Source organism: Pinus tabuliformis, chromosome J, assembly GCF_031772625.1.
Source record: "Pinus tabuliformis cultivar Carrire ecotype Pingquan chromosome J, CPIR1, whole genome shotgun sequence".
NCBI lineage: Eukaryota > Viridiplantae > Streptophyta > Pinopsida > Pinales > Pinaceae > Pinus > Pinus tabuliformis.
Genome location: NC_142295.1, coordinates 1,288,721,140 through 1,288,732,842, shown reverse-complemented (window position 1 = coordinate 1,288,732,842; position 11,703 = coordinate 1,288,721,140). Strand labels below are relative to the sequence as shown.

At 37.3% G+C, this 11,703-nt stretch overlaps 1 pseudogene across 1 annotated transcript; it reads left to right on the top strand.

Annotated features, from left to right (window-relative positions):
- Nucleotides 1-1,125: 1,125 nt before the first annotated feature.
- LOC149231984 (cytochrome P450 76T24-like) lies at nt 1,126-2,808 on the top strand (annotated as a pseudogene). Its single transcript, XR_016247506.1, has 2 exons — nt 1,126-2,091; nt 2,193-2,808. The product of XR_016247506.1 is annotated as a cytochrome P450 76T24-like (transcript).
- The last annotated feature ends 8,895 nt before the right edge of the window (nt 2,809-11,703 follow it).

Here is an 11,703-nt window from a genome sequence, read left to right as displayed (position 1 = left end):
CGGATGCGTGGGGTGTGTGGCCTTCCCTCAGCTTTCGATTCGTATTCTCCTTTGGATTTTTCTTTCCTACAGTATTCAATTCAATTATCTCAGGGATGTCAGAATTTTTGTGCAGGGTAAAGTCTTTAATATCTCAGAAATCCCAGAATTTTTTAATTATCTCAGGAATGCCAGAATTTTTGTGCAGGGTAAATCGAATGTCAGAATTTTTTAATTATCTCACGAATGTCAGAATTTTTGTGCAGGGAACAATTTTTTTTCCAAAAGTCCTTAGCCTCTCAAATTAATTAGCTAACAACTAGGTACATTTGTGACTGCATAATCCCACAATGGCCTGCATCTTTCTTTTTATATAAAAATTTTCAATTCCTTTCTGTAAAATCTAATTTTTTAATCTAATAAAATTAAACTTCACACAAATCAATCACAAACAAACTAATAAATTAAACTTAAACGTAAACTTATCTACGCCTAACATACGAATCTACGCCTAACAAACGAATCTACACCTAATATAAATTAAAAATAAAAAAGGGCCCCCAAAATCTAAATTATCTACGCGTAATATATGTTGCAGAAAGGTTGGTTGACCATAGCAATATGTAACATTATGACACAGCATCACACGTAGCATTACAACGACATTATTGGTTAAGCAACACATTATTGTGTTATTGACGCATTAATAGGCAGGGCGGTGTATGTGCACCAATTGAATTTAAACAAACACGTGGTGGGCATATATATTTTTGCTGTATTAATGGGTCAATGGTATAATAAATATTAATTTTGTGGAGAAGATAGAGATGGCCTTACTTATAATTGTGTACCACAATTTAAGTTACATGTATCAAATTTTTTAAAATTTAAATGCCCAAATGGAATCTATTTCCATTATAAAAAAATTCACCCGAATAATAAATTTTTAAACTAAATTATCACCTCAATAAACAACACCTTAATATAACCTAATAAACAACACCTTAATATAACCTAAACTTCGTGTGGCCCTACCTATATAGCCCTCGGCTACTGATATTGGTGGACACGTCAAACTGTAACAAATTTTTTATAAGTAGACTGCATTGCCCTCACTCCATGCTCCATGGGAAAGAAGAGGTATATGCATGCAGTGGTATCCCTCTTCTCTGCTCTGCACAGCGGCAGGCCTTAGTTACATCGAGTCGACCTCAATGGATATTGGAAGCTTACTATTCTATTCTCTGCTGGGGATCACTTCCGCCATATTCGTATACTTTGTCTTGGACGTGTGGAAGAGAAAGACCTGCGGCAGGCTTCCTCCCGGGCCTCCGGGATGGCCAATTGTGGGAAATCTGTTTCAGTTGGGTAAAAATCCCCACGAATCTCTGTTCCGCCTTGCCTCCAAATACGGCCCTGTCATGTCTCTCTCGCTCGGAATGAAAACCACAGTGGTGGTCTCGTCTCCCGCCATGGCAAAGGAAGTTCTCAAAACCCATGGCCACATCTTTGCAGGCCGGATTGTCCCAGAAGCAGTCAAAGCTCTTTCTCACCACAAGCACTCATTTATTTTATGCCAATATGGATCTCGCTGGCGTATGCTCAGACGCATATCTAATAATGAACTCTTCTCTGTCAAGCGGCTAGAAGCTCTACAAGATCTCAGAAGAGATCAAGCACATCGAATGATTCATCAGATTTTTGAAAGCTCCCTGAAGGGATCAGAGTGTGTGAATATAGGACACATTGCATTCCACACCGCGTTTAATCTGATAGGGAACATGGCCTTTGGTAAACACATGTTCGATTCTAACTTACGAGCATCTGAAGATCTGAAAGACGCTATTTCGAGAATGATGGTTCTACACGCCGCTCCCAATTTGGCCGACTATTTCCCGTGTCTTCAGTTCTTGGATCTACAGGGTGTTGATCGTAATATGGTAATCTGCAGGAAAAAGTCGTATGCTGTTATGGATAAATTCATAGAGGATCGCCTCGCAAAGAGGAGCAAAAACAACGAAAGTGATGATGGAAAGAAGGATCTCTTGGACGTTTTGCTGGACATGAGAAATGATGAAATTTACTCTCCCTGATATCAGGGGCTACTTAAATGTAAGTCTTTCGCTATCTCTTCTGGCTATTATACCCACACAAATCCTATCGAATTGTGAAAATACTAATAAACAGAGTGTGATTTATAATTTCTTTTGCAGGATATCTTTGTGGCTGGAAGTGATACGACCGCGGTGACAATAGAATGGGCAATGGCAGAACTCATTCGCAATCCTGACAAATTGAAACGAGCCCAAGCGGAGCTGGAAGAGGTTGTTGGTCTCAACCGCCGGATGGAAGAAAGTGATACCGAGCGCCTTCCTTATCTCCGATTGCACCCGGCAGGTCCTCTGCTCGTCCCACACAGAGCAAACAGCGATCGTGAGATTGGGGGGTTCGTGATACCCAAAGACAGCCGAGTAGTGGTGAACGTTTGGGGCATGGGAAGGGACCCTAACATCTGGAAAGAGCCATTAAATTTCGTGCCAGAGAGGTTTATTGATGATGGGATGTGTAGTCATGTGGATTACAGAGGAAAACACTTTGAGCTGATACCGTTCGGAGCAGGAACGAGAATGTGTGTGGGGCTTCCATTGGCAAGTCGGACGGTTCATTTGACGTTAGGATCGCTTATCCACTCATTTGAGTGGGCACCTCCCAAGGGAACGCGTGCGGAGGAGTTAGACATGAGCGAGAAGTTTGGACTGGCACTTCAGAAGGCCGTACCCTTGGAGGCACTTGCCACGCCGCGCCTAGCATCTCATTTGTATTAGAATTTCGAATTAGAGTGGTGTGTTTATAGCTTTTCTTTATAACTTAAGTTTATAATTATAATTTTAATGTGTTTTTAAGTTTTATTTGTCTGGAGATATAGTTTAATTTATAGAATAAATAATTTTTTTAAATGAAATTTATTGATATAATTTTAAAGTTTTAGAATGTATAAATAGATTTAACACCTTGAAATTTTAAAATATTTGAATTTTGTAAATTAAATAATTTAATCTCAGATTTATTAAAAACATTATTAGATTTTAATTAATATTTATCTAAAAAAATTATTTAATCTATAAATTAAATTACATTTTTTATTAAATTTATTTATACATATAAAAACTTATTTTAAATAACCAAAAAAATTTCTATTTAAATAAAAAATAAAAACCATTTTATGTATCGATTAACTTAACCTTACTGAAAAAAACTAATAACAGAAAACACATAACTGCACGTCAAAGAAAAAAAAACACATACCTGCATGTCAAAGAAATCATGATGTGGATTACCTCGTAACAAATAAGGTTATGATGTGGAATTATAGAGGTGTGATCCATGGAAGTTTACCTCGTAACAAAAAAAACACATAAAACTACATGTCAAATGGATTATGATGTGGAATTAAATATTAGTGATCTATGTAAGTTTCACATTCACTGATCATTATTTGTGTGCGGCGCTTGCTTCTAGAATTGTGAATTAAAGTAATACGACATGCTCCTTCCACTCAACAATTAAATTTAATATTTGTATATTATGGGTATTAAATTTGCACTATGGTACCGAGGCGATTTTTCGGCACATTTCTTGGCCATATCAATTTTGGCAGTTGCATTATAATTATCGAAAGTTTTGCGAATTATATTATAATTATTGAATTATTAATGTAGATTTTGTTTTTGATTTCATAAATAAGTTAAATTCTATGATCATTTTTGTTTAGAATTCTAAGAATTTCAAGCATGGTGTTTTAATTCTTAAAAAATATAATTTAGGTGTATTTACACTTTAATCTCATTTCCTACGTAAATTTGATTTTGTTTTTCATTGTGAAAAAAAATAAAATTTCTAAGAAAATTCTTTGATTATATTATTGATGTTAAAACAAGTAATATTGTTGGTCATCAACCATTATATTATTGTTGTTAAAACAAATACTTATTGTTGGTCATAAGCTCGTCCTACCTCACTCCAACCAGATTTGTTGCTAGGGAGAGTTGGGATATACAACATAAGAATTTTCAATTTGCACCTTATTTCCAGAGGGCTTCTCAACCATACAATCTCAAAATTGCCAAAATTAAAACACAACGTAACACATTCATATAAGGGTGGTGAACACGGTGGATGCTTCTCTACACGAGTTGGGTGCTCCCTTTGCATTTGTCAGTCATGCTAATGAAATTCAATGTGCTCGAGACGCTCCTCAATCTCACGTAGACACTCATGAATTTTGCATTGCCTTTGACTTTCAAGGATTTCCTCTTGGTTGAATTGGATATCATTCCAATAGATAGCATTTTCATCGTGGTCCTCATACCATGGTCCCGGAGGATGTCCAAGTTGGTTGGATCCTTCTTAGCAGCTCGACAATGGAGTCCAATGAGGTGGTCTGGACTACGTCGCCTGGCGGCATTATAGAAAATTGGGGAAGCCCCTCCTCTCTGTCCAGACAAGCTGAATGTGCCTCGTTGGAGGAAGAGGCACGACCACCTCTATTGTCAACACGTCTACGTTGGCCACCCTCGTGGTGAGGTCATCCTCTTTGTCTTTGCATACCTGCAAAAAAATCTATACCACGCTCCCTCAAGCCCAAGCACTCACAATACTCCCACAAACATTGGTTTTCCCACTGACACAAGCACTCAGTTCCTTCCTTCCTACACTCACTTGTAATTCTTCTTGGAGTTTGTAGCAATGAATTTCCCGCTAACCTACATGCTACCCCCCACCACCCAAAAGCACGATAAGGTTTCAATTCCTTAGAACCAGAAACACGCAGCCACCAGACAACCCGTTGCCCATAGTTCGATAGAGATGACTCCTCTAGTCGGGGTGGGTTTGCAAGTTCAACCCTTCCTCCCATTGAATACACCTAGGCACGATAACATTTCTCTTTGAGACCCCAAAACACAACCTTCCCTAGACGAGGGGGACCTACTAACACAAGGGTGGGATATATGAACACAATGAAGGAAATCGAGACGCACATAGGTCATTTCAGCAGGGGCGTAGACAACATATAAGCAATTACCTCCCCTCCCCAGTGATACCCGTTACATTTCACATAATGCTCAAACCTCCTCTCGAGGCAGTCATCGATCGTGGCCCAACAAAGTCGTTGTCCCCCTTGACTAAAGACCCAAAGATTAACAGCAAAACCAAAATCAGAACTAACTCACAGACACCAGACTAGGAAAAAGAAAATTACCCAGACTCACTAGATGGCAACTTCCCAGTGTTACAACCCACGAGTGGCCAGCAGGTGGAGATGCCACAAACCTAATAAGATGCTTGCAGTTGGTCAAGCCACTATCTTCTCTTGTGTTGCTTCGAGATCCCACATGAATTCCTGGAAAAAAATACCAAATGCATAGGCTTGCTCCCCCTCCCCCCCCAACCCTTCAACTTTCATCAAAGACTTGGCTAGTGAACAACACCCTCTCCCTTCCTTTCTCCCTGCATTCTCATCGCCTGCCACAACCACTCTGATCTTGTCCTCCTCTTGATGTGATAATAAAAAATCCCATTCTCTCGATAGTTCCATTGATGGGCCAAGAGCCCTCGATCATATCTCATTACTCCTCGCATGATTAACAACTGCCAGAGGGTGGGAATCTCAATTTTGCCTCTATCATGTGACCTCCACCCCCATTAGGGGTCTTAAGAAAATTCTTATTCTAATGTAATATTTGTTTTGAGTTAAAGAAATTTAGGTTATGGTTAAAACAAATTCAGGGTATAGTTAGAGTAGAGTATCTTGAATTCCACACAAAATGAGACATGATTAGAGTTTGATCCCTATTAGGTAAATTAAATTGATCATTTACCTTTCATTAAGTAAAATTTATCTCTTTGAATATTCAAATGCTTCAGATATATGGGGATTCCAAAATCATAATAGAACAGGCATCTGGGAAATTATCCAACAAGAATCCTATGTTATCTGGATGGATGAACAGGGTTAAAATGTTATGGAATAGCAAACCGGACAACTTAATTAATCATGTGGACAAGTCACTGAATTCTTGAGCGGACGACCTGTCAAAGAAGGGCCTTGCTATACAACCTAGTTCATGGAAAATGGAGGTACAAATGCAAGCTACAACATATCAGATAGAAGATTTCTCTCTTCTGGGTACCTAGTTTTTCCTTTTGGTTTTTGCCTTCCTATGCTTCATAGACTATTTCCTCTTCATAAAAGGTATGTCGGTCTTTCCTTGACTTTCTACTTCTGATGAGAAGGCTTATTCTAGTATGGTCTAGTATATATATCCATGAGTATATGGCTAAACTCTATTTGTCCATGCTTCTGACATCTCCTTCATCAAGAGAATTTTGATACTCTATGAATTTCTGCTAGCTTTGTTTACAGCTAATATTTCTGCATACATATGTTTCAGCTCTTATCAGTGATTTTCTCTTATGTAAATATCTTTTATATGAATATAAATCATGCTTCTTTTTTTGTACTGAAAAAGTAAAATTTATCTCAAAAGCTTTAATATTAAGTAAAATTGTGAATTTTACAATTTTTTTATTTATAAAATAAAGGAAATTATATATGTGTATGTGTTATATAGTTATTGTTATTAAATTTCATCCTTTATAGTTAGTAGATACGTTTACTTCATGATAATATATTTTTAATTCCCAAGACATTTATCTAGGATGGTTATTATTTTCTACTTACTTTTAAATTTTGCTATCACTTAATTAACTATAATAATCTCAACAGCGGGACCACATGCTGGATCTCCCTCAGTTGCATATAGTTCAACAAGGAGCGCAAAGAGAAGGCCTGAGGTATGTAAGAGATTATTGGACTCTCGGAGCAGAAAATGACTTATGGAGAGTCTGGAAGAAACCTGAAGATTTTGATAACACTATTCCTCAAGAGGTTGGCCAGCTATTCATTAAGGAGTTAGACTCTAGAAAAGTTAAAATAAGAGATGGTCACGATATTCTTAGATGGGGGAAGGAAACGAAGGGTATGTTTACAGTTAAAGAAGCGTATTACTGGGTGACAAGGGAGGAAAGAGTGGCGGATCTCGTGGAGTGGAAAAAGATTTGGCGAAACAATTGGTGGCCTAAAGTAACGTATTTTGTTTGGCTGTTGTGTAGAGGACGAGTATTGACATGGGATAATATTCAGAAGAGAGGTATGAATGGGCCATCAAAATGCTACCTTTGCAATAAGGAGGTTGAGACTCAGGAGCATATTATGAACAAATGTCTTTTCATCCGAGGGTTATGGGAGGAGATCAGGGTATTATTTGGGTAGACAAATAGGGATCCTGAGAATCATAGGAATACAGTGCTCCAGTGGGGCACGGGCAATTTTCAAAGTAAGGTGGTTCGAATGATATGGACGTTGGCTGTGGGTTTTATAGTATGGGAAACCTGGAAAGAGCGTAATAGACGAATCTTCCAAGACAGACGAAGGGATGAAACGAGTATTTGGGAGGTAGTTTGCAGGTCAATTAAAGAAACAGTCTTATCAGAGGTTTGGGATGATCAGGATTGGCAATTGAATCCAGCAGAGCAGCGGATAATCTCGAAACTTAACCTGGATATCTCAATGATCTACCCGAATACAAGGAAGCGACCCCCAGGTGGAGTGCCGAGTCCTAAGCATTTTAGTTTGCCTGGAGAGGGAAGGATCAAACTAAATTTTGATGGCGCCTCGAAAGGCAACCCTGGCCAAGCAGGCTTTGGTGGAATTTTTCGGGATAGCAGTGGGTCTACAAGATGGATATATGCGGATTTTGGAGGGGATATGACGAATAATGAGGCGGAGTTGTGGGCCGTTTACCAGGGATTATGTATTTCAATTAGGAATGGTTATTCGAATTTGGAGATTGTGGGTGACTCGAGATTGGTGATTGATATGCTGAGAAAGTTAAGGGATGGTCAGTGTTGGGACCATGTTGCAAAAAGTTGGCGGACTGCAGCCATAGTTAAAGACGTAGAAGAGGTGTTACGGAGGATCGAATATACGACTATCTCCCATGTTTTACGTGAGGGCAATCGGGCGGCTGACCTTATGGCAAATTGGGGCAGCGGCGGAGGGGATAGGCGGATAGACGGTAGTTGGAGATCCGTTAAGGATGATCCCCGGTGGACAATGCTAACAGACATTCTAAACCATGATTTATATGAGGCGACGGCGTCAGTGGGGAATTCATAATTACTTTCCACTTATGGTAAGACGGGACACATGTACTATGGTGTATGATGGTGAGGAGAGCAGGCAGGATCGCGCGGATGGAATGTATATTCAACTCGCTTGGAGTCATAACCATATAAACCAATTGATCATTTCAAGAAGCGGATGGGACTGGTTTCCGAGGATGAGAGGATGCAGCGTCAGGCTGATGGTAAGTGAATCCACTTACGGTAATACATTTGGAGTGAGGATTAATGAGTGTCTTAACTGGCATTGCAGCCAAAGGAACCTAAGGTGGCGGTCCGAACAAGCTTTAAAGCTTGCATGCATGCGACAGAATAGGTGGTTGGGATCATTTGTGAATTCTCAAGCGGGGAGGAGTAGACAGAGGCTTTTTGTGAGAAAGGGTATAGAGGATATGGCGGAGGGTCAGGACAGGGATGGAGGTCGCTGGTTGCGGAGCATGGAAAGCAAACGGGATACGAAGGGTAAGGGCCAGGTTGAGGAGGCCCTCCGGAAAATCATGTTGAATATTTCAGATGACTCTGAAGAGGAGTTTGACATTCGAGACTACTTGGTGGATGATGAACCCCGGCGTAGACAGGAAGGCGGGGATAAGCGTGGCAAAGCTCAAAGGCAGGAGGTCGAAGCTCGGATGGGCGAACAGGAGTTTGAGGAAGAGGCGGGCAGATATGGGGGTGGCAGACGAGGACAAAGTAGGGGAGGGTGTGTGCTGAAGAAGGAAGGGACCAGCCAGTGGGGCAGAGGGTGCGGCAGAGGGAGAGGAGGCAGAGGAGGTAGGACAGCAGCAAATGTTGAGTATGAGGAGGAAATGTGTAGTGAGGCCAGAGAGAAAAAAAGAGGTAAGAGAGATATGAAACAGAAATTACAGGAGGCTGAAGAGGCTTATCATCAGCGTACTCACCCTAATATTCGGAGGATCATTGAACATTTCGAAGAGGAGGCATTGCAGGAACAGTCAGGGTCAGAAATGGAGGATTGGGAGGTCTATCTGCCTGACCCAGGACATACAAGAGGCAGGCTGACCTTATATAAACAATCTTTGCATGTCTATTGGGGCATGAAAAGGCTCTTAGCTAAAGCACTTGAACAGGTAGCCATGGACATGGTTGAATTGGCCCAGGTAGCAATGAAGAAAGAGATGCAGAATCTCCAAGTCACCTTAATGATGCAAGACAGGAAGATGGTTGTGATCCTGAAGTATCTTCAAGCCAGGGGACCGGGGGTCAAAACGGAGAAGGAGGCCAATCTGGAGGCCCATAATTAACAACAGATGGAGCAGCTGAAAAGAGGTTTTTTGGATTTTAGTTTTTCTTTACAGATACTTGTTTTGTATGTTTAAAGTCATAACCTGTTTTATAGTAAGTAAAGTAGAAGGATATGTAGTATGGGAGAAAAGACTGTTGGGTCTATACTTTTGGATAATCGGTTATATAGCATGGGTAGAAAGACTGAAGATATTCTATTTTTGGATGGGAATTAAGAACCTCAGGTGGTCAAGATATCCGGTTTCCCTTCGGGGCGGGTTGAGACCGGCCCATATGTGGTATGTTTTCGATTTATGATCCTTATTTTACAGTAATAGAAATGATGAATCTTGCCTTTGCTTACAAAAAAAAAACTATAATAATCTCACAAATATTACTGTAATAACTTTTATATATATATATATATATATAAAAGTTATTATAGTAATATTTGTCAGATTATTATAGTTAATTAAGTGATAGCAAAAATTTAAAAATAAAGATATATATAATAATAAAATTTATGTATTAATTTAAAGAAATTTAATTTGCTACCCTAATTATTATATACAAATTTAATCTATATCAATATATTAATTATTATATATAAATTCAGTTCATATCACAACAAAATATTAATATTATATTGGACAAAACAATTATTTATAATATTTTATTTTATTTATAACCATATTTACTTGTAATTTAATAATAGCTATTATTTAGTATAAAATTTAGTGATGTATAGTTATTTTAATTTTTTATTTATTAAATATTAAGAATAAAAATATAATTTTTAAATGTATTAATGGTTAATATTTTAAAATTTATTATTGGCTTTACACATTAATAAATAATATTGTTCAATATAATAGATTTTCTTTCTATTCTAGTTTTTTAATTGTGTATTTTTTCATTTTAAAAAAACTTACAAGTCAAGAAATTTGATTCTTTCTAATAAGTTTAGATAGATTTAAATAATTTAATTATTAATCTTTAAATGCTCTAGATGACAAAAATAATAAACTCTCTACCCAACAAATATAAATTTGATACAAAATTATATTTTTCTATATAATAAAATATATTTAAGAAAAAAAATTGAAAAAAATTACATAAAAAAAATTAACCATCGCGTTTCAAATCAACTAATTAATTTCATTATATTTTTAATTTAAAATTTTATAAAATCATTAAAATTATACTATAAAAATAAAATATGTTTAAATTATTAATATTAAACCATTATAAAAATTTCGATTAACATAAATAGATAACTTCAACCTCCTATATAACCTAAGCGTAATTGGGTATGAAAATCCACGCCCAAAAAAACTAATAATTTGGAACTCCAGCTAGGAGGAAGAACTATCATCTTTAAAATAAATATGTTTAATACCACTAAATTGTTAATATTATATATATATAAAAGAGTTTCTTTCGCTTCAAAATAATATTCATATATAACATTCCTGTACAATTTGAGATAATTGCACCGTGGACGGGGGAAATCTGATTTACCAATAATGGTTTATGTTTTTTTATCACTTCAAATCATTTTAAAATAAAATTGATTTGCAATTCAAGTTTTTGACACGACACAATGTAAACTAGATATGCAAAAATTTCAAGTGTCATTCATTGCTAGCTAAACATAAATTAAAAAAACTATTATATTAAAAGTTAAAAACCTTAACCAAGAGGTTGGAAGAAATATTAATTATTTAAAGAAGTGACTAGGGCCATTCAAGGAAGTGAATAAGGCTAGATCCTAGGCACTTGCATTTGTTAGAGGCTTGAGGGTGTATTGTATATGGCTTTTTATGTGGTCAAGTAAGATCTAGGTTGATGAGAAAAAAATGTTGGTGGTATTGGACTTATTGAATTTTATTAAAGCAAGCTATAATGTTATTGCAGTCCTCACACTTTTCTTTACAGTCTCTTCCCAAGACCGTCTTCATTTTCCTATGAAGGGTGATGGGATTAAGATATTGGATCTATCATCTCCTATTATGGCTAGGGTCAGGAACCCAACTAGCTTCTTTAGTTTGGATTTCAAAATTAGAGTAGGCTTGGCGATCATTTGAAGTTAAGGATTCTAAGTAATGAATTTTCTCTCGGATTTTTGTAGGGGTCGGGAAGTGGAATATAACCAAAATATTCTATGCTTTGGTTTGATCTTGAGGTCGACTTTGAGGTCCTCAATCTCTAGACCCCATAAAAGAGTGCATTCATTAG